Raw genomic sequence first — 23,622 nt, 5'->3', positions numbered from 1 at the left:
TGCCAGGATTACATTCTGCTATTATATTATAGAATTGTAGTAGTTTTAGGTAATTCAGCAGATACAAAATGAATCTTACTTAGGTTTGCATGTTTAGGTGAGAGTAGTAAGTATCACCCTAAATCTGGCACTTTCTGCCAGTCATGCTGATGATGTTCTATGAAGCAGCTCAAAAGACAATCCTATGTGTTTACTAAACATAGTTTTGGCTTTAGGACAGTTCTAGAATCATTATTTGTGAGACAAAAATTAAAAGATGGTAACATGCCAAACTTCATTTTTGTAAATATGGAAGTGAAAAATATTTTGGCTCTTGAGCCAAATGAGTAAGAAAAATGAAGTTGGTTGGGGCGAGGGGTGGGGGGATGGGTGTAGGTGGGTAGACAGGGACAGTTCTAGCAAAATGGCAAGAGATTCAGAAATAAATTTCAAATGTACCAGAGATTAAACTGCAAAACAGTTTGAATATAAACAAGAAATATATTTTGAGGAATAACTCCGTGAGATTTGGCGGGGGGGGGGGGGGGGGGGAGGAAACACTAACCGCTAGTACAGGAAAAGCAATACAGGAGAGAAACAGAACCAAGTAAACAAACTGCAAGGAAAGTAAATGATCAGTGTCTGGATCATCCCATGAGCACTGAGGGCAAACAGCTGGAGAAATTCGGTACCTAATTATGCGCAGGATCAGATCCACCAAAGGAACTTATTTCTCCCTCTTATCTATCCTCCATGACTGTACCCTAATATCTACAGACAATGATGTTTCTCTTTTTATTAACTCACTACTCCCCATGTCCTACCATGGCTTTCGTTACAGATGAATTACTTACTTTTCAATGTATTCCATGTGTAAATCACTGCTATATGTGTTGTTCAGCTTTAAAATGGGAAAGAAAGAATGGTTATAGTATTACATTTTAGTTTTAAATTTTCTTTTGTAAGACTAAGGAGAATGGGGAACAATGATATAATATAATTGAATCTCTACAAATTAACTATATTTTGCTCTAATAAGCTTATTTGCATATATATACTTGCTATTTTAAGTTTTTAAGTGTAAATTCCATGCCATTAATTACATTCAAATGTCGTGCAACCATCACCACTATCTATGTCCAAAAATTGTTTAATACCATAACAAAAACTCCACTTAATAAACAATAACTAACATGGACTACCTCACAAATTCACATGATATTCTTGCACAGGGGTCATGCTAAGCTCTCTGTTGTTCCAATTTTTGTAAATGTGTTGCCAAAGCAAGCACTTGAATAATTTTTCTCACAGTAGTTTCCATGTTAGAGCTTCAGGAAATCCACCAAATAGAATGATGGCATTCTATTGGAAATTAATAGTAAGGAGAATTCAGATAGTTGTTGAGCCTCCTGTCCCTTGCCCTCTGCTTTACTCTAAATTCTGAATTGCCAAAATTCTTCACTCATTTTTATATTTCTAGGATTGGATAGCACAAGCCTGAGATCTGAAAATGATGCAAAGCACCAATTTAGCAGAATTATACTTTCTCAGTCAGCTGGGGTTTGATGCTTTGATTGATGTGATCATGTGACACTATGTAAAGCAAAGTTACACCTCACAGGAAAGCTATTGCATATGCATTTATCTGCAGATTTAAATTCCATTATATTTAATTTCTTAAAATTCGTATGTTTACATTTTGTGTATCCAAATCTTATAACAACATATACTGGGATCATGGCTACAGCCGTGCTACTCGAATTACATGAGCATTGAGAGTATATAAGAACCCATTCTTTGAATATCCTTTTTTAGCTTATATGATATTTAAGCATTCTTCTTTTTTTAAAGATTTTTTTTTGTTTATTTGACACACAGAGAGAGAGCACACAAGAAGGGTGGAGGGCGGAAGGGGAGGGAGAAGCAGGTTCCCCGCTGAGCAGGGAGCCCAATGCAGGGCTCCATCCCAGGACTCTGAGATCATGACCTGAGCGGAAGGCAGACGCTTAACCAACTGAGCCACCCAGCACCCCTTATTTTCTTGATAAATTTCTTAAGTATATATCTGGTGATAAGCTCAAAGTTTAGAAAAATGAATATTCTGTTTTGAAATAGTGATAAGAAATACTTTTTTCATTTTAACACTTCCTAATCATTTATATCCTTTTAAAGTGCCTGTTAAAATAGAATATCCTTAGTAATAGATTCAAAACTATTCTTTATAGGTCTAGTTAATCATGTGTTACTTTATATCATGAAAGGTTATTGATTTTCACATTATACATAATATGTCTTCCTGAATGAAATCCATTTGTGTCTAAAAGTGGAATATGCATACTAAAACAATACAATAAGTAATATTCAGCTGCTTCTTTGATAAACATGTTCCACACAATTAAATCTTGAATTGCAGCACTCCAAAATACTTCCTAGTCATGTATTACCGTACTTTATCTTTTTTCTGCTTCCTTTATTTTTTACCTTAGGGTTGATACTTCTTAAACTCTCATTCATCCAGTCCCAGGTCATGTGAATTCATTCATTTTTATTTCTTACCAGGGCACTGTTTTTCAGTCTTATCCTCTGCCCATACTTACCCCCCCCAAAAAATACTTATCCTTAAAACCAGTCATATCTATCAAATCATTATCAAGTGATTAGCAACTTTGGGACTTTCTATACAGTTCAGATGGTCTTTCTAGCATCCTGGGTAATGTTAAATTCATTTTTAAATTAAATACACCTTACTTTTCATTTGTCCTATATTTTTAAATAATTTTCATCTCAATAACCTATAGATCTCCTCCTCTCCACCCCACTTCAGCAATATTGTCACCAAGACATTTCCAGGATCTTAGCCTGCTCCATTTGCAAAATTTAAAATGTGGAATTTACTCTCTGACCAAACCCTCACACCTGGGGGCATTTTTTCCCCACAATATACTAGAAATTAAATGGGCTTTGAAGTTTAAATATAAGTTTTACACTCATTGACTATGTGAGTTTTGGAAAAATACTTAATCTCTGAGCCTCATTTTTCTCTTTTAAAATGAAAATAAAGTTGCTATGTATCCTGCAGAGTTTATTTCAAATATATGTTTAAATATATCTTTGACTATAGTATATCCATTTTAATAATTACCGAAAGCAGTTAATTATATATTTTTCTGTACTTTGGAAAAAGAGCCAATAAGGTGAAAATACCACTTTTGGTTTTACACTCCAGATATAACTATATAGTAACTCATATATATGTCCTTAATTACCATCTCAGAGAAAGAAATTCTCTACTTAGGGCTATCTCATTAACTTGAGGTTGTTTTTTTTTTTTTCTCTCTCTCTTTTTCTTTTTGCCTGGAAGGGATTAGTTTCAAGATGATCATCTTTTTCTCTTGGATTTTTATTTTCTTACCAGTTTGTGGGATAAGAATAGGGTTAATAACCAATTAGAACCACGGAGAATGTGACTGGAAGATGTCCAATCCTGTGGCCTGAGAGAACACACGAGATAGATAATTATCACTGGCATTTGTTACCGTACAAATATAATCACGTTTTGAAATGTCAAAATGTTATATGATTTTTACAAAGGTAAATAAATTGGCAACACAAAACATAGCCAGCAATTATTCCTGTGGCTAATTCTGTAATTGTAGGATTTTTTGTTTAAAGGAGAAAGTTAATATGATCATACGTTCAATAACTGAAGGGTTTGTCACAACATGGGATAACTTTATGTGCCATTTTGCCATCATTGTCAAAAGAGAACACAGAAAGTAGTTCAATGGCTTTATATTTGGGGAGGAATTCAAGCAGCCTCATTAAAAGATGTCCACAAGCAATCTTTGTTTCATCAATATATGAAATTGAATGGGGAATTTAGTAACAAATTTTTGTTTGTTCTTTAGAGCTCTTTTTTTCAGCTTTTAATAATGTAATTAGTGTCAGTATCAGTCCAGAGTGTAACATATTTTTTCTTTTGCGAAATATTAGCTATTATTTTTATTCCATTTAAAAAATGAGCTCATTCTGAAAGAAAAAATGAGCTCATTCTGTAAGTCTGTTGGGTTTTGCAATACAGCTTTAAACAAAGCAACAGATGATTTCTGGTTCTTTAGCTGGAAATTTGTCTCTAAATATGTCCTCCATTTCTACAACACACAATTTTCCAATATGTTCTTCAGCTCCAAAAGCTGAATATAGCAAGACAACAGATTTTCACTTTATATTGTCACATTTGATTACTTCTGTTTCAAGTCTTGTCTGAAACTCTGACATACATATCAATAATTACTGTTGTTCCTATTTAAAAGTAAGCAGACTTCAAAAGATTCTTTCTTTCTTTCTTTCTTTCTTTCTTTCTTTCTTTCTTTCTTTCTTTCTTTCTTTCTTTCTTTCTTTCCTTTTCCTTCCTTCCTTCCTTCCTTCCTTCCTTCCTTCCTTCCTTCCTTCCTTCTTCTCTTCTCTTCTCTTCTCTTCTCTTCTCTTCTCTTCTCTTCTCTCAAGTAGTGTTTTCTTAGGTGGTGTTTGTGTGCCACCAATGCAGCACAATGTTTATTGGCAAGGATCAGAAAACAAGGAGCGCCTGGGTGGCTCAGTCGTTAAGCGTCTTTGGCTCAGGGAGTGATCCCGGCATTCTGGGATGGAGCCCCGCATCAGGCTCCCTGCTCCGCTGGGAGCCTGCTTCTCCCTCTCCCCCTGCTTGTGTTCCCTGTCTCGCTGGCTGTCTCTCTCTCTCTGTCAAATAAATAAATAAAATCTTAAAAAAAAAAAAGAATCAGAAAACAATACTTGGGATAGCTGGAACAAGGGCTTGCTAAAAGAGTTTATTCGATGTTTGCATAGACATCCAAAATGATTAAAATCCTTGCCTTGCGTTAATAGTCCTGACAAATCAAGGCCAAATCAAAACCAATCAAATTGATGTACTGGGGAAACGTAGGGATGGGTGCTATAACTATGTGTAAAATATATTTTTTGGCTTCATAAATCTTTATTATAAACCTTAATTAGAATTATTTTCTAAAGAATTACTTATGATTATCATGTTGCATGTAGTTTAAAATTATTGAAAATTTATTATATGCTGAATTTCGCATGAGGCTCTTTCTAAACATTATTATCCTACTTTATTTGAAATTAAGCATAATTGTTACAGTTGCATACATGTATTTAATTAGCTGGGTAATGATTCTGTTATATCATTAGTAGATTAAGGTTTACTTTACTGAAATTCTAAGGAAAATAATGAGTAAAGGTCAACCAACTATTGAAGAAATAAAACTTTATCAATGCCTTGTAAGATCTAGCCTGCCACTCTCCAAAATGAAGTTGGTCAGTGGGTGAGTGAAACAGTAAGCAAGGCAGGTTCACAATTTAGTAAAAATATCTTTCTTCCCAGAACACAAGAATCTGCACCTAGGACCTTCACAGCAACCCACACTGGAAAGCTATATTTATACTACTCAAATAAAATTAAGGAAAAAATAAAATCATCTTGATGTAGAACTTTCTGTATAATTGATGCAGTATCTTCACTTTAAAAAGAATTTTGTTCTTTTATTTTTTAATGTAGACAGAAAAACAGTTGGAGAATTTTTACTACTTTAAAATCAGTAGAGATGCTTATTATATTGGTTTCTAATTTTACTTTAGATTAATAAATATGCCATCATTCACTATATCACATTGTTTGCATTCCAATTCATTATCGTAAGCGTGTGTTAGTAGAGGCATCAAAATTATTAACCTATAAACACTAAGATTGAAGAAAGTTATCATCTTTACTGCTTTAAGAAATTCTGGAAGTTTTAATAATCTCTCTTCTATATGTTGCTGTAAAGAAAATTTGATAAGTTATTTATTATATATATGTGTGTGTTTATATATATATACACATATACATACATATACACCCACACACACAATGTTTGCTTAATTTATAGTCACTTCATTTTAAATAAAGGCTGCTTAGGTTTTCAGTCCTCAGTGTCAATGTTGGGCTATGAAACCCAGAATGTTAGCTTGGCTCAGTGTCCATGGAGACAAATCCCAGATTCCACAATAGCAATACGATTTATATGGCACTATTCCTACAGTGTATTACTTTGGACTTAATAATATTCTATAATGTAACAGAAAAAAGCTAAAGTACCAGACTACTCAAATCCATGTTTAAAAAAATAGAATTCCATTTATTCTGAAAGTGTAACAGTAACTCATTTCCAAATGACATAAAGAAAGCAGCGGGCATCAGATAAGTTTATTGCTATTTGTGTGAACTGTCAGGAAAAAAGAGAATTATCCAGTTGAGCATACTGCGAGACTTATTATCACATACAAATCATGCAGTTCGATTCAGAAAAGCACGCAGGATCATATGTCAAGAAAAAAAAAATCGGAAGGAATCAAGATGCTTGCCTTCCATTCAGACTATTTGAGTTTTGAGGGACTTTTTATTAATCATTCTCATTCTTACACTCACATCAATGCACACATGTATACACACAATCACTTGCTGATCAAGTCACATTAATTATGTCAAAGCAAAATTGTCATATTTTAATATCTCTGGTCACAATCTTTAGAGGATTTTCTTTGTTTATTAAGTAAAAAACAAAACCCAAAAAACTAGGTATGTCATTAAAGGCCTTTGAAGTTTAGACTCACTTTTATTATATCTTTTGAAATTATTGATCATTCAGTGTGTATGGATCAATGAATTTCTTGAAAGTCTGTGTAAAGACAAGCCTAGAATTCAAATACAGTTAACGTCTAGTACCAACCATGTTCTGGGCTAGGTGTATTAACATATGATACCTCACTAACACGCCTAACAATCTTACAAAATCAACCATTGAAATCCTAGAGAAAGGAAAGGAAAATGGTCCTTGAATTTTCCAGTTTAGATTTGTTTCCAGCTTAGAATTTTTTTTGACATTTTATGTCCCTTTGCCTTTTACTTTCTATAACAATTAAATTGTAGATTATTTCATTACTCTTAAGAAATTTAACCAAATTTATGCTTAGAAAATTGGAAGCAGATGTACTTTAAATAAGGATGATGTTCTACTCCTTAAAGGTGAACATTGTATGCAAGATAGTTACTATTCAGTAGAAATTAAGAATATTGCATTGTATTTGATCTTTGTGATTGATGAATTTATGGATTGCTCTTTGTTGTCTGTAATCTACTTGACTCAGTTTCATATATATGCTTAATACTAAGTGAAAGAATCCAATCTGGGAAGGCTATATACTGTTATGATTCCACTCAAATAACATTCTGGAAAAGGCAAAACTATGGAGAAACTAAAAAGATCAGTGGTCGCAGTGGTGAGGAGATGAATAGGCAGAGAACTGAAGATTTTTAATGCAGTGAAAATATTTTGTATGATTATAATGATGATTTCCCCAAACTCATAGAATGTAAAATACCAAGAAGGAATCCTAATGTAAACTATGGATTTTGGGTGATGATGATGTGTCAATATACATTCATTCTTGGTAAAAACAAAATGTACCATATTGGTGAGGAATGTTGATAATGGGGTTGGCTATAAATGTGTAGGGACAGTGTGTATATGGAAAATTACTGTACCTTCTTCTCAGTTTTGCTAGAAAGCTAAAACTGCTCTAAAACATGAAGTCTCAAATTTAAAAAAAAAAAGAAAGAAAAATACTTTTTGTATGAAGACAAAAATTTCTTCCTGACTTACCAGGTAATTTAATTCACAATTAAAATACTCACTTTTTCTTTTTGATCTAAACACTATGAATTTACTACATAAAAAGCAACATTATTGAGCATAGAATTGCCATTTACCTCATTTAGAATGAGTTCTGAAGTAGATGCAGTAGAGGTCAAATTGTTATGAAAAGTAAATAAGGTAAAAAAGAAAAAGAAAGATGGAGATAGTATCATGTGGTTTTGTGTTTTTAGTTCTCAGAGTAGTTAGTTACTTAGCCCTTATTAGTTTAACAGATATATTACAGAAAATGGGAACCTATGGAGAATGGAAGAATAAAAGAGATTTTATTTTCAAAAACCAAGAATGAGACACACTTTACATTTATTAAACTTTAGTCTCATTAGCCAGTTAGAATGGCTAATATAAAAAAGACAAGAAATAGCAAGTGTTGGCGAGGATATGGAGAAAAAGGAGCACTTGTGCATTGTTGGTGGGAATGTAAATTGACAGGACAGTACAGGTGTTCCTTAAAACAGTACAGGTGTTCCTTAAAAAATTAAAAATAGAAATATCATAAGGGTCGCCTGGGTGGCTCAGTCATTAAGTGTCTGCCTTCGGCTCAGGGCGTGATCCCAGGGTTCTGGGATCGAGCCCCACATCGGGCTCCCTGCTCTGCTGGGAGCCTGCTTCTTCCTCTCCCACTCCCCCTGCTTGTGTTCCCTCTCTTGTTGGCTGTCTCTCTGTGTGTCAAATAAATACATAAAATCATAAAAAAAAAAAAGAAAAAGAAATATCATAAGATCAAGTAATTCCACTATTGGGTATTGACCCAAAGAAAACAAAAAGACTAATTAGAAAAGATACAGGCACCCTGATGATTACTGCAGCATTATTTACAACAGCGAAGATATGAAAGCAACCCAAGTGTCCATCCATAGGTGAAAGGGTAATGAAGATAATACACATGTGATAGAATATTATTTAGCCATAAAAAATAATGAGGTCTTGCCATTTGTAACAACATAGATGGACATAGAGAGTATTATGCTAAGTGATATAAGTCAGACAGAAAGACAAATATCATATGATTTTACTTATGTGGAACCTAAAAAGCAAAACAAACAAACAAACAAAAACACACAGACTCTTAAATATAGAGTATCAACTGGTGGTTGTCAGAGGAGAGGTGTGGGGGTGATGGAAAAATTGATAAAGGTTATTAAGAGGTACAGTCTTCCAGCTATAAAATAAATAAGTCGAGGAGATGAAGTACAGCATAGGGAATATATTCAATAATATTCTAATAATGTTGTATGGTGACAGATGGTGACTATACTTATTGTGGTGAGTATTGAGTAATGTTTAGAATTGTCAAATCAACATGTTGTACACCTGAAACTAATATAACATTGTATGTTAATTATACTTAAAAAATTAGTTTCTTTTCGTAGAAATATAGAGCTCCTTTCCAATATTCAGTATACTAGCACATTGTTATTTAACATCATTTTTGTAAAAAAATAAAAAACTGTAAATTGTGTGAACCATCTCTAAATGACCTCTAAATAAAAATGCATATTGTTTCCATTTTTACTTCCTGTAATCTCAAAGGAATCACTTAAATATCCCACCACTGTTTTAAAATATGTCTGGAACTGACAACTTGCATTTTTTTTTCCAATCACAGTCCCTTAGACATTACCTGGCATTTGATGTTTATGGTGTATAATTTATTGTATAATTTATAGTATCCAGATTTTGTTTAATAAATATTTTAAATCCAAGCTATTATTAAAATGTGGGGCACTTTGATTGACATTGCCTATTTATGTAAAATATGATGGCAATTTCCTTTAGGGATCATATTTCTTTTGGAATAAATACATCTTACTCTTCAGATACCTTTTTTTGCATGTTATCAGTTATGGGTTATTTGGATTATAACATATATCCAACATAATCAGTAATACAACTGATTACTACCTGTCATGAAGTCTTTGACATGGCTACACCAGGTATTTCTCAAATTTTTCATTACCTAGTATTGTGTTAAAATGCTATACCTGTAGACAAAGTTACCTTAAAGAGTTTTCAAGTCCATTTTCTACAGATTGTTAGTTGTAGTCAGTTGACACAGATCTCTCATTTCATTAGGTTTGAAATGTGTCATTTTGAGTGATTATTCTATTTGCTGTTATGCACCTGCTTTGTGGAACTCATCACTGCTTATTGACATTCTTTCCTTGGGTAAATTCTAAACTTAAAGTAAATCTCTTGTCACTGACTAGGTTAATGATATAGCTTCAGTGTGATTTTTTTTTAAGTTATTTAAAACATTTTAAAACCCTTTATGCAGAAGGTTAATATAAATGTTTAGGTCTTTCAAGATACGTATCTGAGAAAGGATGCTAACATGAGTATTGTGAAAAAAATGTATCTGGTATATAAAGTTCACACAGTACTGTATATTACAGTGAATTTTATCTTAGCAACATTTTACCCAAAATGATCAGGAGAACTTCAAAAGATATAGAGGGGGAGAACCCATTGTGTAGATGGTATAGGCTCTTCTTATTACTTATTTCTGTATAGTTCACTCAGAAATGAACAGGGACCAGAATCAATAAGATGCACCCTTATGGTACTGTTTGTGTGAGCTTGAAGCAATTACAATGAATATAAAAGAAACCTGGATACAAATAGTAAGATCTTGCTCAAAATTTTAGACTAGACATCAGCAGTTTAGATATTACCATCTTATATTCATTTGCATAAATATTTTGCTGGATGAAAGGAATAACAATTTAGTACAATTTCAATAAAGACAGCGTGAGGATATGCTAACCATCCTATGGTTGGAATGTGCAAGAAAAGTTAGCAAACGTCGCCATCTTTGCATTCATTGTGATACTAAACTGGATTTCCAGACCAACAATAAATAGAATATTGTGTTGAGAGTATAAGACTGGGGATTCGGAAAAAGTGAGTAAAAAGAAAATTTAGTGAGAAAAAAATGTTCTGTCTCATGAGAAATGGAAAGCTGTACATGATATTTATTTATTAAAGGTGTAGAATAAAATTTTTCTCCATTAACTTAACTGGAAAAAAAAAAACCTGAAGGAAATTTCGTTTGCCTTAATACTAAAACATTGTTCTTAGAACCTTCTAAGAACAAGGTTTTAGTACTAGCATATGTCAATCTAGCATTTTTTTTTCAAATATTAACAGAAAGATTTGGAAAGAGGATTACTCCAACTCCAGAATTATTTTTTATTAAAAAAAAAAAACCCTTTGATACCAACTCTTTGTTGTCTAGGGCAGTACGAAAAAAAAAAACAGTTTATATAACCATGACTTTATTTCTTAATTTGAATTTATAAATGAGTTTTTGTGGCCCGCGGATCTTGACGTCTTATACTTTAGAATAACTATAATAAAGTTTGAAAAGATATCAACTATATTTTATAAAATATATGACATTCTGATTCTTGTTGTTTATTTGATGTAGGATTGATCTATCAGACTATGTATCATAATTTGATTTAAATTATTTGAGAAATGTAGATTTTAAAATAGATCTTCACCTCAAAGATATGAAGAGGTAATTTTAAGACCATCTTGTACCAAATTGACTACATGAGGGTAATCAGGCCTACGGTTTTCAGAAGGAAAGACAAGAATACCACATATGTTCTGTTAATTATTATAATGGAAAATTTGAATTTTAGCCATGAATATTTATTACGTACAATAGATGGCCACTTAATTTTTCTTGGTGTACAGTATACTTTTACATAATAAATAATTTTACTACTGAAGAAATAAATACATTAATTAAATATGAAGTCTATTTGTAATTGCCTCACCTATAAATATATTGTCATCAGGATCATAATCACATTTTCCAACAGCATATTTTCAGATATTTCTCACTGGTGTATGTGCACATGTGTGTGTTGTGTTGGGTGTCTGTGTGTTAAAACAGAAAAAAATACTATTATATCTGTAAACAGATGTATAAATGTATATATCATAGATTGTATGCATTTATAAGTTGTATATTTACATACTCTGATGTGACTTATTTATGTGTGTGTAAATATATATGTGTATATTTATGTTTGTATGTATATTTACATAATTTAAGAATACAACAAAAGATTTATCATGTTCCACAAGTGATAGATTTGGAGGAGATATGTGCAATATTGAAAACTTTAAGAAATAATTACCTCTAGAATATAGAGTAATTCTACAAACCACTTAGTAGAAAACTGAATAAGCCCATTAAAAACTATTCCAAATTATTCAAACCTCAATAGAAGAAAACTATTCATTACTTTCAGAGTAAAATGTTTTTAAATCAGAAAAGAGTAAGACTGATGAATACATGAGCAATTAAAATTTATATGCACTGCTTGTGCGGATCAATACACTGGTGGATCACCAGTAAAGTGAAGAGGTTCATATCCTTTAATACAGTAATTTGGCTCTTATTTATATACTTAAGATGTACTGATATATATATATATATATATATGCAGAAAAAATATATATATATGCAGAAAATATATATATATATATGCAGAAAAAATATACATATAATACTATATATAGATAGTACTATAGATATACTCATTTATCCTTAGTGTGTAAGATAGATGCACGGTCATACCTCATTTAATTGCTCTTCTCTTTATTATGCTTTGCAGATATTACTTTTTTTTTTAATATAAATTGAAGGTTTGTGGCAACCCTGCATCAAGCAAGTCTATAGGCACCATTTTCCAACATTTGCTCACTTTATGTCTCTGTCACATTTTAGTAGTTCTCACAGTATTTCAAACTTTTTCATTGTTATGTTTGTTATGGTGATTTGTGATCAGTGATCTTTGATGTTACTACTCTAATTGTTTGGGGGCATCACAAACTGCACTATATAAGATGGCAACTTAATCAATAAATGTTGTGTGTGTGCGGACTATTCCACTGACTGGCCATTGCCTAGTCTCTCCTCATATCCTTTATATTCTCTGAGACATGACAATATTGAAATTAGGCCAGTTAATAACTTGGCAATGGCCTCTAAGTGTTTAAGTGAAAGGAAGGGTCCACATCTCTCACTTTAAATCAAAAGCTAGAAATGATTAAGCTTGGTAAGGAAGGCATGTCAAAAGTTGAGATAGGTCAAAAGCTAGGCCTCTTATGCCAAATAGCTAGCCAAGGTGTAAATGCAAAGGAAAAGTTTTTAAAGGAAATTAAAAGTGCTATTCCAGTGAATGCACAAATGATAAGTAAGTGAAACAGCCTTATTGCTGAGATGGAGAAAGTTTTAGTGGCCTGGATAGAAGATCAAAGCAGCCACAACATTCCCTTATACCAAAGCCCGATCAAGAGCAAATCTCTAATTCTCTTCAATTCTATGAAGGCTGAGAGAGATGAGGAAGCTGCAGAAGAAAAGTATGAAGCTAGCAGAGGTTGGTTCATGAGGTTAAAGGAAAGAAGCCATCTCCATAACATGGAAGCCAAAAGGAAGCAGTTTTCTGTTTAAATACATCCAGTGTAGAAGCAGTAGAAAGTTTTCCAGAAGATCTAGCTAAAATCTTCAATGAAAGTGACTACACTAAACAATGGATTTTCAATGTAGATGAAACAACCTTCCATTAGAAGAAGAAGCTATTTAGGACTTTCTTAGCTAGAGAGGGGAAGTCAATGCCTGGCTTCAAAGCTTCAAAATATAGTCTGATTCTCTTATTAGGAGCTAAAGCAGCTGGTGACTTAAGATGAAACCAATGCTTATTTACCATTACAAAAATCCTAGACTCTTAAGAATTGTGTTAAATCTACTTTGCCTGTGTTCCTTAAGTGGAACAACAAAACCTGGATGATAGCACATCTGGTTATAACATGATCTGAATAGTTTAAATATTCATTTATTTATTTGGGGGGGGGTGCAGAGGGAAGGGGAGAGGAAGAGAATCTCAAGTAGATTTCCACTGAGCATGGAGGCCAATGTGGACTCAATCTCACGACCCTGAAATCATGACCTGAGCTGAAACTAAGAGTCAGATGCTTAATTGACTAAGCCACCCAGGCACCCCAATCTACTGAATATTTTAAACCCACTGTTGAGAATTGCTGCTCAGAAAAAAAAAAAAAAGATTTCTTTCAAAATATTACTGCTCATTGACAATGTATCTGGTCACCCAAGAACTCTGATGGAGACTTACAAGATTCATGTTTTCATGCCTGCTAACACAGTATCCATTCTGTAGCCCATAGATCAAGAAGTAATTTTGACCTTCAGGTCATATTATTTAAGAAATACATTTTGGGGATTCCTGTGTGGCTCAGTCCATTAAACATCTGCTTTCAGCTCAGGTCAGATTCTAGGGTCCTGGGATCAAGCCCCATATCTAGCTCCCTGCTTCTCCCTCTCCCTCTGCCTGCTGCTCCCCCTGCTTGTGCTCTCTCTCTTTCTTTCTCTGTCAAATGAATAAATAAAATATTTTTTTTAAAAGAAATATATTTTGTATTAGCTGCCATAGGTAATGATTCTCTGATGGATCTGGGCAAAACAATTTGAAAACCTTCTGGAAAGAATTCACCATTCTTGATGACATTGAGAGCATTCGTGACTCATGGGATATCAGCATTAACAGGAGTGACTCATGGGATATCAGCATTAACAGGAGTTTGGAAGAAACTAATGATGTCTCTTATAGCTGAGTTTTAGGGGTTCAAGACTTCTGTGGAAGTAGTAACTGAAGATGTGGTGGAAATAGTAAGAGAACTAGAATTAGAAGTGGAGCCTGAAATTGTGACTGAATTTCTGCAATCTCATGATAAAACTTGAACAGATGAAGAGTTGCTTCTTTGGATGAGTAGAGAAGGTGGTTTCTTGAGATGAAATCTACTCCTGGTAAAGATGCTGTGAAGATTGTTGAAATGACAACAAAGGATTTAGAATATTATACAAACTTAGTTGATAAAGCAGCAGCAGTATTTGAGAGGATTGACTTCAATTTTGAAAGAAGTCCTACTGTGGGTAAATTGCCATCAAAAAGCATCACATGTTACAGAAAGATCATTCATGAAAAGAAGAGTTGATTGATGCAACAAACTTCATTGTTGTTTTATTTTAAGAAATTGCCACAGTCACCTCAGCCTTCAGCAGCTATCAACTCTGATCAGTCAGAAGCCATCAACAATGAGGCAAGACTCTCCACCAGCAAAGAGATTATAACTGGCAGAAATTTCACTCAAATGATAGTTAGCAATTTTTAGCAACATTTTTTAAATTAAAGTGTGTGCACTGTTTTTTTAGACATAATGCCATTACCCATTCAATAGACTATAGTATAGTGTAAACATAACTTGTTTCTATAACACTTATATAGTATAAACATAACTTTTAGATGCACTGTGAAGCCAGAAAGCTCATTGACTTGCTTTATTACATTATTCGTTTTCTTGAGGTCATCTGGAACCAAACCTGCAACATCTCCAATGCATGTGATCCTACCAAATATTTAGAGACAGTGATAGAAACTGTGGAAAAATATAACAGAAATTTGTTTAAAAACAAGGGTCATCACTGAGGAAACTTATATGACTTCACATCTAATTGGAAGGAAAATCAAGAAAGAGAAAACATCACAGAGAATAAAGGCATGAGGCTAATGTGGGATCAAGGTAAGGAATGGATTCAAGAGTAAAGATGTCATAGTGACTCATGGATATGCTGACAGAGGGCATTTGATATGCCCATACTTAAGGTTGCAGTAAAAATTCTATTTAATATGACCTACTGATTGAATGAGATCTGTGTTTGACTTGCAAGGAAAGTTTGGGGCATCTCTCACTGGAGCTTTATTTCACTTGCTTACAAATCATGATTCATGTAAAAGAACCAATTGAAATGAGGAAGGAAACTCACAGTAAATGAGAACAGTAAATTATGATACAACATTTGAAATATGGGCTGGTGGCTAATTCTTAAATGGAGTATAAGGAAATTTTCAATGTAAGAAATAGTAAGTAGGTAGCATTTATAAGGTTTTAGGGAAAACAGTATTCAAGAAAAATAAAAATTTCTGTAACAACTTCTGTTATCTCAATAAGAGCCAAAAATAGTACTTGTCTTTCTGGCAGCAAATTAAGTGGATATTTAATTCACTTAATCAAATTTTTCATCCACTAACATGATTTGATGGTAAGGAATATGGGTTCTTAAAGATCCTTGCAATATTTCATTGAGCATTTCTATTTAATACAAATATCTGCAAAGGAAATGTATTAATGAGCTTCCTTAAGTTGATATAAATAAATGAATCAAAAAGGTTTTTTCATCTATTGTACTTATGTTATGAAGAAATATTTTGGAGCTAAACCCAATTAAATTTTAAGTAGCTTATCACAGAAATTATATAAAGCAGAGGCCAGTCTGTAATGATTTTGCTAAGGGAGTTCTTAGAATATTCCCAAAAGAGTTCTATTACCTGGATTACTATCACTGTGTTAAACTGTGGACCAAAGAAAGCAATGTATTTTTTTTTATTTGGGTGCTTAGTCGTTCATTAACTCAATAATATTAATATTTTAATTTTTACTCTACTCACTTATGACATACTAATTCCAAAAATATATTTTATTCAGAAAATGCTAAGTTACAAACCAGGAATACTTAATAATTTCTCTTTAGAAATGAAAAAAAGAAAAATGATCGAGATCAGTCTTTTTTAAACAGATGTTGCTTGCTCCAATATGTTTCTCAGCTCTGATCATGTTTACTGTTAACAATCAAGTTATTGCTTTTATTTATTTATAGCTACAGTTAGCATAAAACACTATATGTAATTTCTTCATAAATCAAACTGCCAGAAAACAAATGTGTTCCATGTAAGCATTTCCCAAACTGAGGAAGAGCACTCTCTCTCAGGCACACTGGTACATGGTGTTGTTTGGGGAATAGCTACCTCTTCATAAAAATTGCTGCGAACTGGAGTGTCTAGGAATGAGTGTCAAAGGAAAATCTGAACCATTCTAGAAAAGTGTGACATATATATATTTAAATAGATCATTGTTTTGTAAAGTGAAGAGATAGAGGATAAGGGAAAACCACTGGATAACATGACTTCCCTCACAATAACACAGGAATAATGACCCGAGTTACTTCTATTTGTTTTCCTGGCACTGAATTTGAATTTATATTCTTACCTCTATGTACACATTGCTAGGAAGACTCTATGAATTTTGGTGCATTGATATAAGAAAAAAATAAGTTACTCTCACTTTTCCCTTTATAATGTTACATAAGCCTGTGGTATAATGGAGTAATAATTTACAAAAAAAAATTAGTAGAAATGTATCTATGATGCTGTGGATAAATTTACAAATGTTCATGTGTTAAAGCAAAATATATTAATACGTGGTCATATTTCACACTTCTAAAGCTAGAAAAGGCTGACTCTGCTGCTAACCCCAAATAACCTCTTGTCTTTCACCTTTTCTTTCTTTCTTTCTTTCTTTCTTTCTTTCTTTCTTTCTTTCTTTCTTTCTCTCTCTCTCTCTCTCTCTTTCTTTCTTTCTTTCTTTTTTCTTTCCTTTCTTTTTTCTTTTTTTTCCTGTGGTAAGAGCACTAAACATGAGATCTTAAAATTATTTTCAAAGATTTTATTTATTGGGGCACCTGGGTGGCTCAGTCTGTTAAGCGTCTGCCTTTGGCTCAGGTCATGATCCCCCACATCATGCTCTCTGCTCAGCGGAGAGCCTGCTTCTCCCTCTCCCTCTCCCTCTGCCTGCCGCTCTGACTACTTGTGCCCCCCCCCTCTCTCTGTTAAATAAATAAATAAAATCTTTTTAAAAAGTATTTATTTGAGAGAGGCAGAGTGTGTGCAAGCAGTGGAGGTAGGGAGGGAGGGGCAGGGGGAGAGAATCTCAAGCAGATTCTGGGTTGAGCATGGAGACTGACAAGTGGCTCAATCTCATCACTCTGAGATCATGACCTGAGCCAAAATCAAGAATTAAATGCTTAACTTACTGAGCCACCCAGGCGCTCTTATTCTCTTCAATTTTTAAGTGTACAATACAGTGATTTTAACTATAGGCATTATGTTGTATAAAAGATCTCTAAAATATAGTCATCTTACACAACTGAAATTTATACCAATAGAACAATTCTCCTTTTCCACTCTCTCAGCCTCAAAACCATCATTTTACGATTTGCTTCTATGAGTTTGACTATTTTACATTATCTCATATAAGTGGAATCATGCAATATTTGTTCTTCTGTGACTGACTTATTTCATTTAGCATTATGTCCCCCAGGTTCATCCACGTTGGTTGCATACGGCAGGATTTCTTTCTTTCTTAAGGTTAAATAATATTCTATTGTATGTATATACCATATTTCTTCATGTGTTCATCTGTTAATATATATTTAGGTTATCTCTATATTTTTACTATGGCCAACAGGTATATGAAAAGTACTCACTCAACATGAGTAATCATCAGGGAAATGCAAATCAAAATCACAATGAGATATCACTTCACATCTCTTAGTATGGTCACTATCAAAAAACAAAAAATAAGTGTTAATGAAGATGTAGAGAAATTAGGACTCTCGTACATTGTTGTTGGAAATGTAAAATGGTGCAAACACTGTAGACAAAAGTATGGAGGCTCCTCAAAAAAATAAAAATGGAACAAAACATGATCCTGTGATCCTAATTCTGGGTAGATATTCCAAAGATTTGAAATCAGTATCTCAAAGAGATATCTGCACTCCTATGTATATTACAAAATTTTATGTTTTAATGAAATAAAGAGATTAAAAAATTTACCATTGTGTAGTACTCCACATTAGTGAGTATGTTTAGTCAAACTCCATATTTATTTGCTTATAATTTCATAATGGACTCTTAAAGTTATGGAATTTCAATGGTACAGCTGCCTCAAATGAGTTAACTTATTTCTACAGTTTTAGTAGTGGGTATATGTGTGTGTGTGTGTGGGGGGGTGGTATTAAATTAAATTCTCAGGATCAGGGATTTGCCTTAAGCATTATTGAGTTTATTAGATTCAAAGACTTAAATACATTTATATTTTATGGCATTATGTATCATGAAATGTTATATATTTTTCTGAAATTTCAATTATATGTGTGTAACACTTACCCATAAAAACATAAATTTAATCAACCTCTTAAATAAATATATTGAATTAAATAATATATTAATATTTTATGCAATTTGGAATAACTTACTCAAGTTTTAACTTGGGTAATTTAGTGATGTTCCAGATGTTTAGTTAAAAGAGTTCTTTACTCAGCTGCAGAGATTTTACAATTTATTTTTGAGAGTATGGACTTCGAGCAAGAAAAATAAGATTTTAATGTAGACTAGAAAAAATGCACATTATTTCAAGCTACAAATTCCCTTTTTATATAAATGGGAACATTTATAAACTTTTTTCCTAGATAGGGAAAAGACCTGCAGATGAACTACTTCAGGTCCATTAAGATGGATCTACTTCTTAAAGTTTATTTACCAAGCAGATACTTCTCAAGCTGATAGGTATATTTTAATTTGTTGTATAAACACACAAAACCTGCATTACTTAGAAAAAATCTAATTAAGCATTTCTGATGATTGCACAATAGCAGAAGGAGGCTTGGCTCTAGTTTTGCTGGTATTTTATACTCTTGCATGGAAAATATGCACAGGGAGAAAAGACAAACAATTTTCATAAGGAAATGTCAATGCAATCCCTTGTTAGTTTTGATTCTAAAAGACTGAGACAATACCAAGATTTTGTACATCTTGGAAGTATAAAAAAATGAAAAGGAGACAACATCATCTATTGTAAGGGATTTGGCATTAGAGATGGAAGACAAAATCTGCCATCAACAATTCCATTGACCTACTCCAGAAGTTCAAGTGATATTTAATCCCTATGACTCAAAGTATATGTCCAAAATAAGTGACAGACACAGATGTTCACCACTTCTGCTAAACTTTTCAGGCTGTGTCTTCTTGTGAAGGGAAGGCAACCAGTATCTTTCAATCCCATGTCCAAACTGAGATGAATCCACAAAACATTTAGTCATCTCCAATTCTGCTACAGTAATAGAATTTGTTTCATGATATAATAAATGGGGCTAAAAATTGACTTCTGTCTGCTTTCTCAGTAAAATTTCAGCTAATCATAATGATAAATATGTTATGATTACTAATATTTATGAAGCACCAATTCAGGCTAGCATGAGATTGCATATACCAAAAGGTATGTCTGAATGTTTTTTTTTTTTAAAGATTTTATTTATTTATTTGACAGAGAGACAGCCAATGAGAGAGGGAATACAAGCAGGGGGAGTGGGAGAGGGAGAAGCAGGCTCCCAGCAGAGGAGCCTGATGTGGGGCTCGATCCCAGAACGCCGGGATCACGCCCTTAGCCGAAGGCAGACGCTTAACGACTGTGCCACCCAGGCGCCCCAATAATTTAATTGAACTCTTTTATTTTTTTTATTTTTTATTTTTTTAAAGATTTTATTTATTTATTCGACAGAGATAGAGACAGCCAGTGAGAGAGGGAACACAAGCAGGGGGAGTGGGAGAGGAAGAAGCAGGCTCATAGCGGAGGAGCCTGATGTGGGGCTCGATCCCATAACGCCAGGCTCACGCCCTGAGCCGAAGGCAGATGCTTAACCGCTGTGCCACCCAGGCGCCAGTATGTCTGAATGTTAAAAGAAAAATAACTCATGATGACATCTACTCATGTACATTGATTGTGACAATATTAAACTACCTGAGGTCTGTGCTCTTGAAAAACAGCAAAGTTTCAGAAAATGTTCTATCCCTTTGTGTTCTGAGAAAAGACTCAGCTCAAAGGTGAGCCCCATAGGACTTAGATAAACACATGACAAGGCCAGACACAGAACACCAGATTCTTTTTGCCTCATAAGTATTTTGTTTGACTCTTTGTACTCACTGACCAACCTCAACAAAACACCTGCAAATTTGACCTAAGTAATGTTTAGTTACGCTTCTTTCCCTTGTCACAAGCTCTTGAACATTGACCAAGCCGCAGTCTGGGTCAGAGTGGAATATGGAACAAACTCTCCTTATGGGCACTCTTGAGAATAGGCTGACCTCAGGGAAAGAAATTTCCTGCCCAACTGTCCAATCATGCCACTGTCCCATCCTACTCCCCCATACCTGTTTTTTTTTTGGTGGTGGTGGTGGGTTTTGGGGTTTGTTTTTTGTTTGTTTGTTTGTTTTTTGGCCTCATTTATACATCCCTATTAAAGAAAATTCTTTTTTGCCTGCCCTTTGAGATTCTTGTAGATCAGGTCAGAGCACTCTCCCTATTCTGTCTCTCTCTGTGACTGAGATAATACTTTTGAATAAAATTTCTCCTTATCTAAGTCCAGATTTGGGGTTTTTTTGGCAGTCCCTTTTTCTCAGAATATTGTTACTGAAATTATTTTGAATTTCTAGTTGCACATCTCTTTCAAGGTGAAATTCTGAGAATTGCATTAAATCTGTCAATCTAGTTTCACACCAACATTTAAGAAGATATTTTTGCTATATTTATTTAAAAATATCAAGTTACTTGGATATCGGTGATTATGTAGTGAAATTAACATCTGTGGGACATATAAAAGGAAAATATTTCTTTATGTGATAAATCTATTAAGGTTTTTGAGATTTTCTAATCAGAATAATCACTAAATAACTCCATATGAATGAAAACATCTATTTCAATGAAAAACAAGAATAAAATAAAAAATAAATAATGAATATGTATTTATAATCTCCCTTGACATATGTATATACCATATATATGTAGATCAACCATATACCATGTATATATATATATATATATATATATATATCATATACATAATATTTATGCATACATAAATATAATATTTATATACCAACTGCTATGTTCTGGATTGCGCTCCTCCAAAATTCATATGTTGAAGTTTTAAGCTCCAACATAACTGTATTCAAAGATAAGGACTTTTGGTAATTAAGGTTAAATGAGATCATATGGGAAGGCCCAAATCCAACGCAACTGATATCATTTTAAGAAAAGGAAGAAATCTCAAGGATATGTGTGCATGGAGAAAAAACCATGTGAGGACATCGTGAGAAGGCAGCCACCTGCAAGTCAAGGAAAGGGACTTCATGAAAAATCAAACCTGCCAACACCTTGATATTTGCCACCCAATCTGAAGGATTTTGTTATGGCACACCTACAAACTAATACAAAGACTGTAACAATAATTTCATAAACCACAGTTCATAGCCATAATTTCTTATTGGTTATCAAGTAATAATTATATAATACCTCTCTTGAATGTTAACTTGACATAAACGTTAGCCAACATCATTAGTGAAAGATTTCATTTCCGGTTTGAAGAAACTCAATCTCAAATAAATAAATAAAATCTTTAAAAAAAAAAAAAGACAAAAAAAACACAAAAGACATAGGGTGATGGAATGGATAAAAAAGCAAGACCCATCCATATGCTACCTACAAAAGACTCATTTCAGACTAAAAACACATGTATATTGAAAGTGAAGAGAGAGAGAAAAAAATTGTCATGGAAATGGAAAAGAAAAGAAAGCATATCAATATTTATATCAGACAAAATAGACTTTAAAACAAAGACTGTAACAAGAGACAAAAACACTATATAATCATATAGGGAACGCTCCAACAAGAAGATAGAATAATTGTAAATATTTATGCACCTAACGTGGGAACAGCCAAATACATAAAGTAGCTATTAACAAATATAAATAAAGTAATCAATACCCATACAATAATAGTAAGGAACTTTATTTTTTTAAAAGATTTTATTGATTTATTTGACAGAGAGAGAGACAGCCAGTGAGAGAAGGAACACAAGCAGGGGGAGTGGGAGAAGAAGAAGAAAGGCTCCCAGCGGAGGAGCCTGATGTGGGGCTCGATCCCAGGACTCTGGGATCACGCCCTGAGCCAAAGGCAGACGTTTAACAACTGAGCCACCCAGGCACCCCAATAGTAAGGAAATTTAATATCCCACTTACATCAATGGTCAAATCATCCAAACAGAAAATCAACAAGGAAACAGTAGCTTTGAATGTCACATTGGACCAGATGGATCTAATAGATATATTCACAACATTCCATCCTAAATCAGCAGAATGCAAATTCTTTTCAAGTGCACATAGAACATTTTCCAGAGTGGATCACGTTAGGCCACAAAGCCAGTTTCAAAAAATCCAAAAAGATCAAAGTTATACTGTGCATCTTTTCTGACCACAACACTATGAAATCAACCCCAAGAAAAAATCTGGAAAGAACACAAATACATGGAAGTTAAATAGCATGCTTCTAAACAATGAATGGATCAACCACAAAATCAAAAAGGAAAGAAAGACATACATGGAGAATAATGAAAATGAAAACACAAGAGTGTTTAGCCAGACTGGCTAAAAGTTTATCAATTAGGATAATTGGACTAAATAGGACTCAAATAAACAAAATCAGAAATGAAAGAAGGAGAAATAACAACCAATAACACAGAAATACAAAAGATTATAAGAAAATATTATGAAAAATTATATGCCAACAAATTGGACACCTAGAAGATACAGATAAATACCTAGAAACATATAACCTCCCTCCCAAAATTCAGTCGGAAAGAAACAGAAAATTTGAACAGGCCAGTTATCAGAAAGGAAATTGAATCAGTAATCAAAAAACTCCCAACAGGGGCACCTGGGTGGCTCAGTCAGTTAGCATCTGACTTCAGTTCAGGTCATGATCTCGAGGTCCTGGGATCAATCCCCGAGTCAGGCTCCACACTCACCGGGGAGGCTGCTTGTTCTTCTCCCTTTGTCCTTCCTCCCACTTGTGTGTGTGCCCTCTCTTGGTCTCTTTCTCTCTCTCAAAT

The 23,622-nt window shown here is 33.5% G+C and overlaps 1 non-coding gene and 1 pseudogene across 1 annotated transcript; one reads left to right on the top strand and one right to left on the bottom strand.

Annotated features, from left to right (window-relative positions):
* Window positions 1-1,166: 1,166 nt before the first annotated feature.
* LOC113251599 (U6 spliceosomal RNA) lies at window positions 1,167-1,270 on the bottom strand. The gene has a single exon (XR_003314569.2). It is a non-coding gene; the product is annotated as a U6 spliceosomal RNA (small nuclear RNA).
* Window positions 1,271-12,748: 11,478 nt separating this feature from the next.
* Window positions 12,749-23,622, top strand: part of LOC125281789 (tigger transposable element-derived protein 1-like) — an 82,158-nt pseudogene continuing 71,284 nt past the window's right edge.

Source organism: Ursus arctos, unplaced genomic scaffold (genome assembly GCF_023065955.2).
Source record: "Ursus arctos isolate Adak ecotype North America unplaced genomic scaffold, UrsArc2.0 scaffold_10, whole genome shotgun sequence".
NCBI classification, from domain to species: Eukaryota; Metazoa; Chordata; class Mammalia; order Carnivora; family Ursidae; genus Ursus; species Ursus arctos.
Note: the sequence above shows the minus strand (reverse complement) of the source record. Positions and strands in the feature narration are given on the sequence as shown.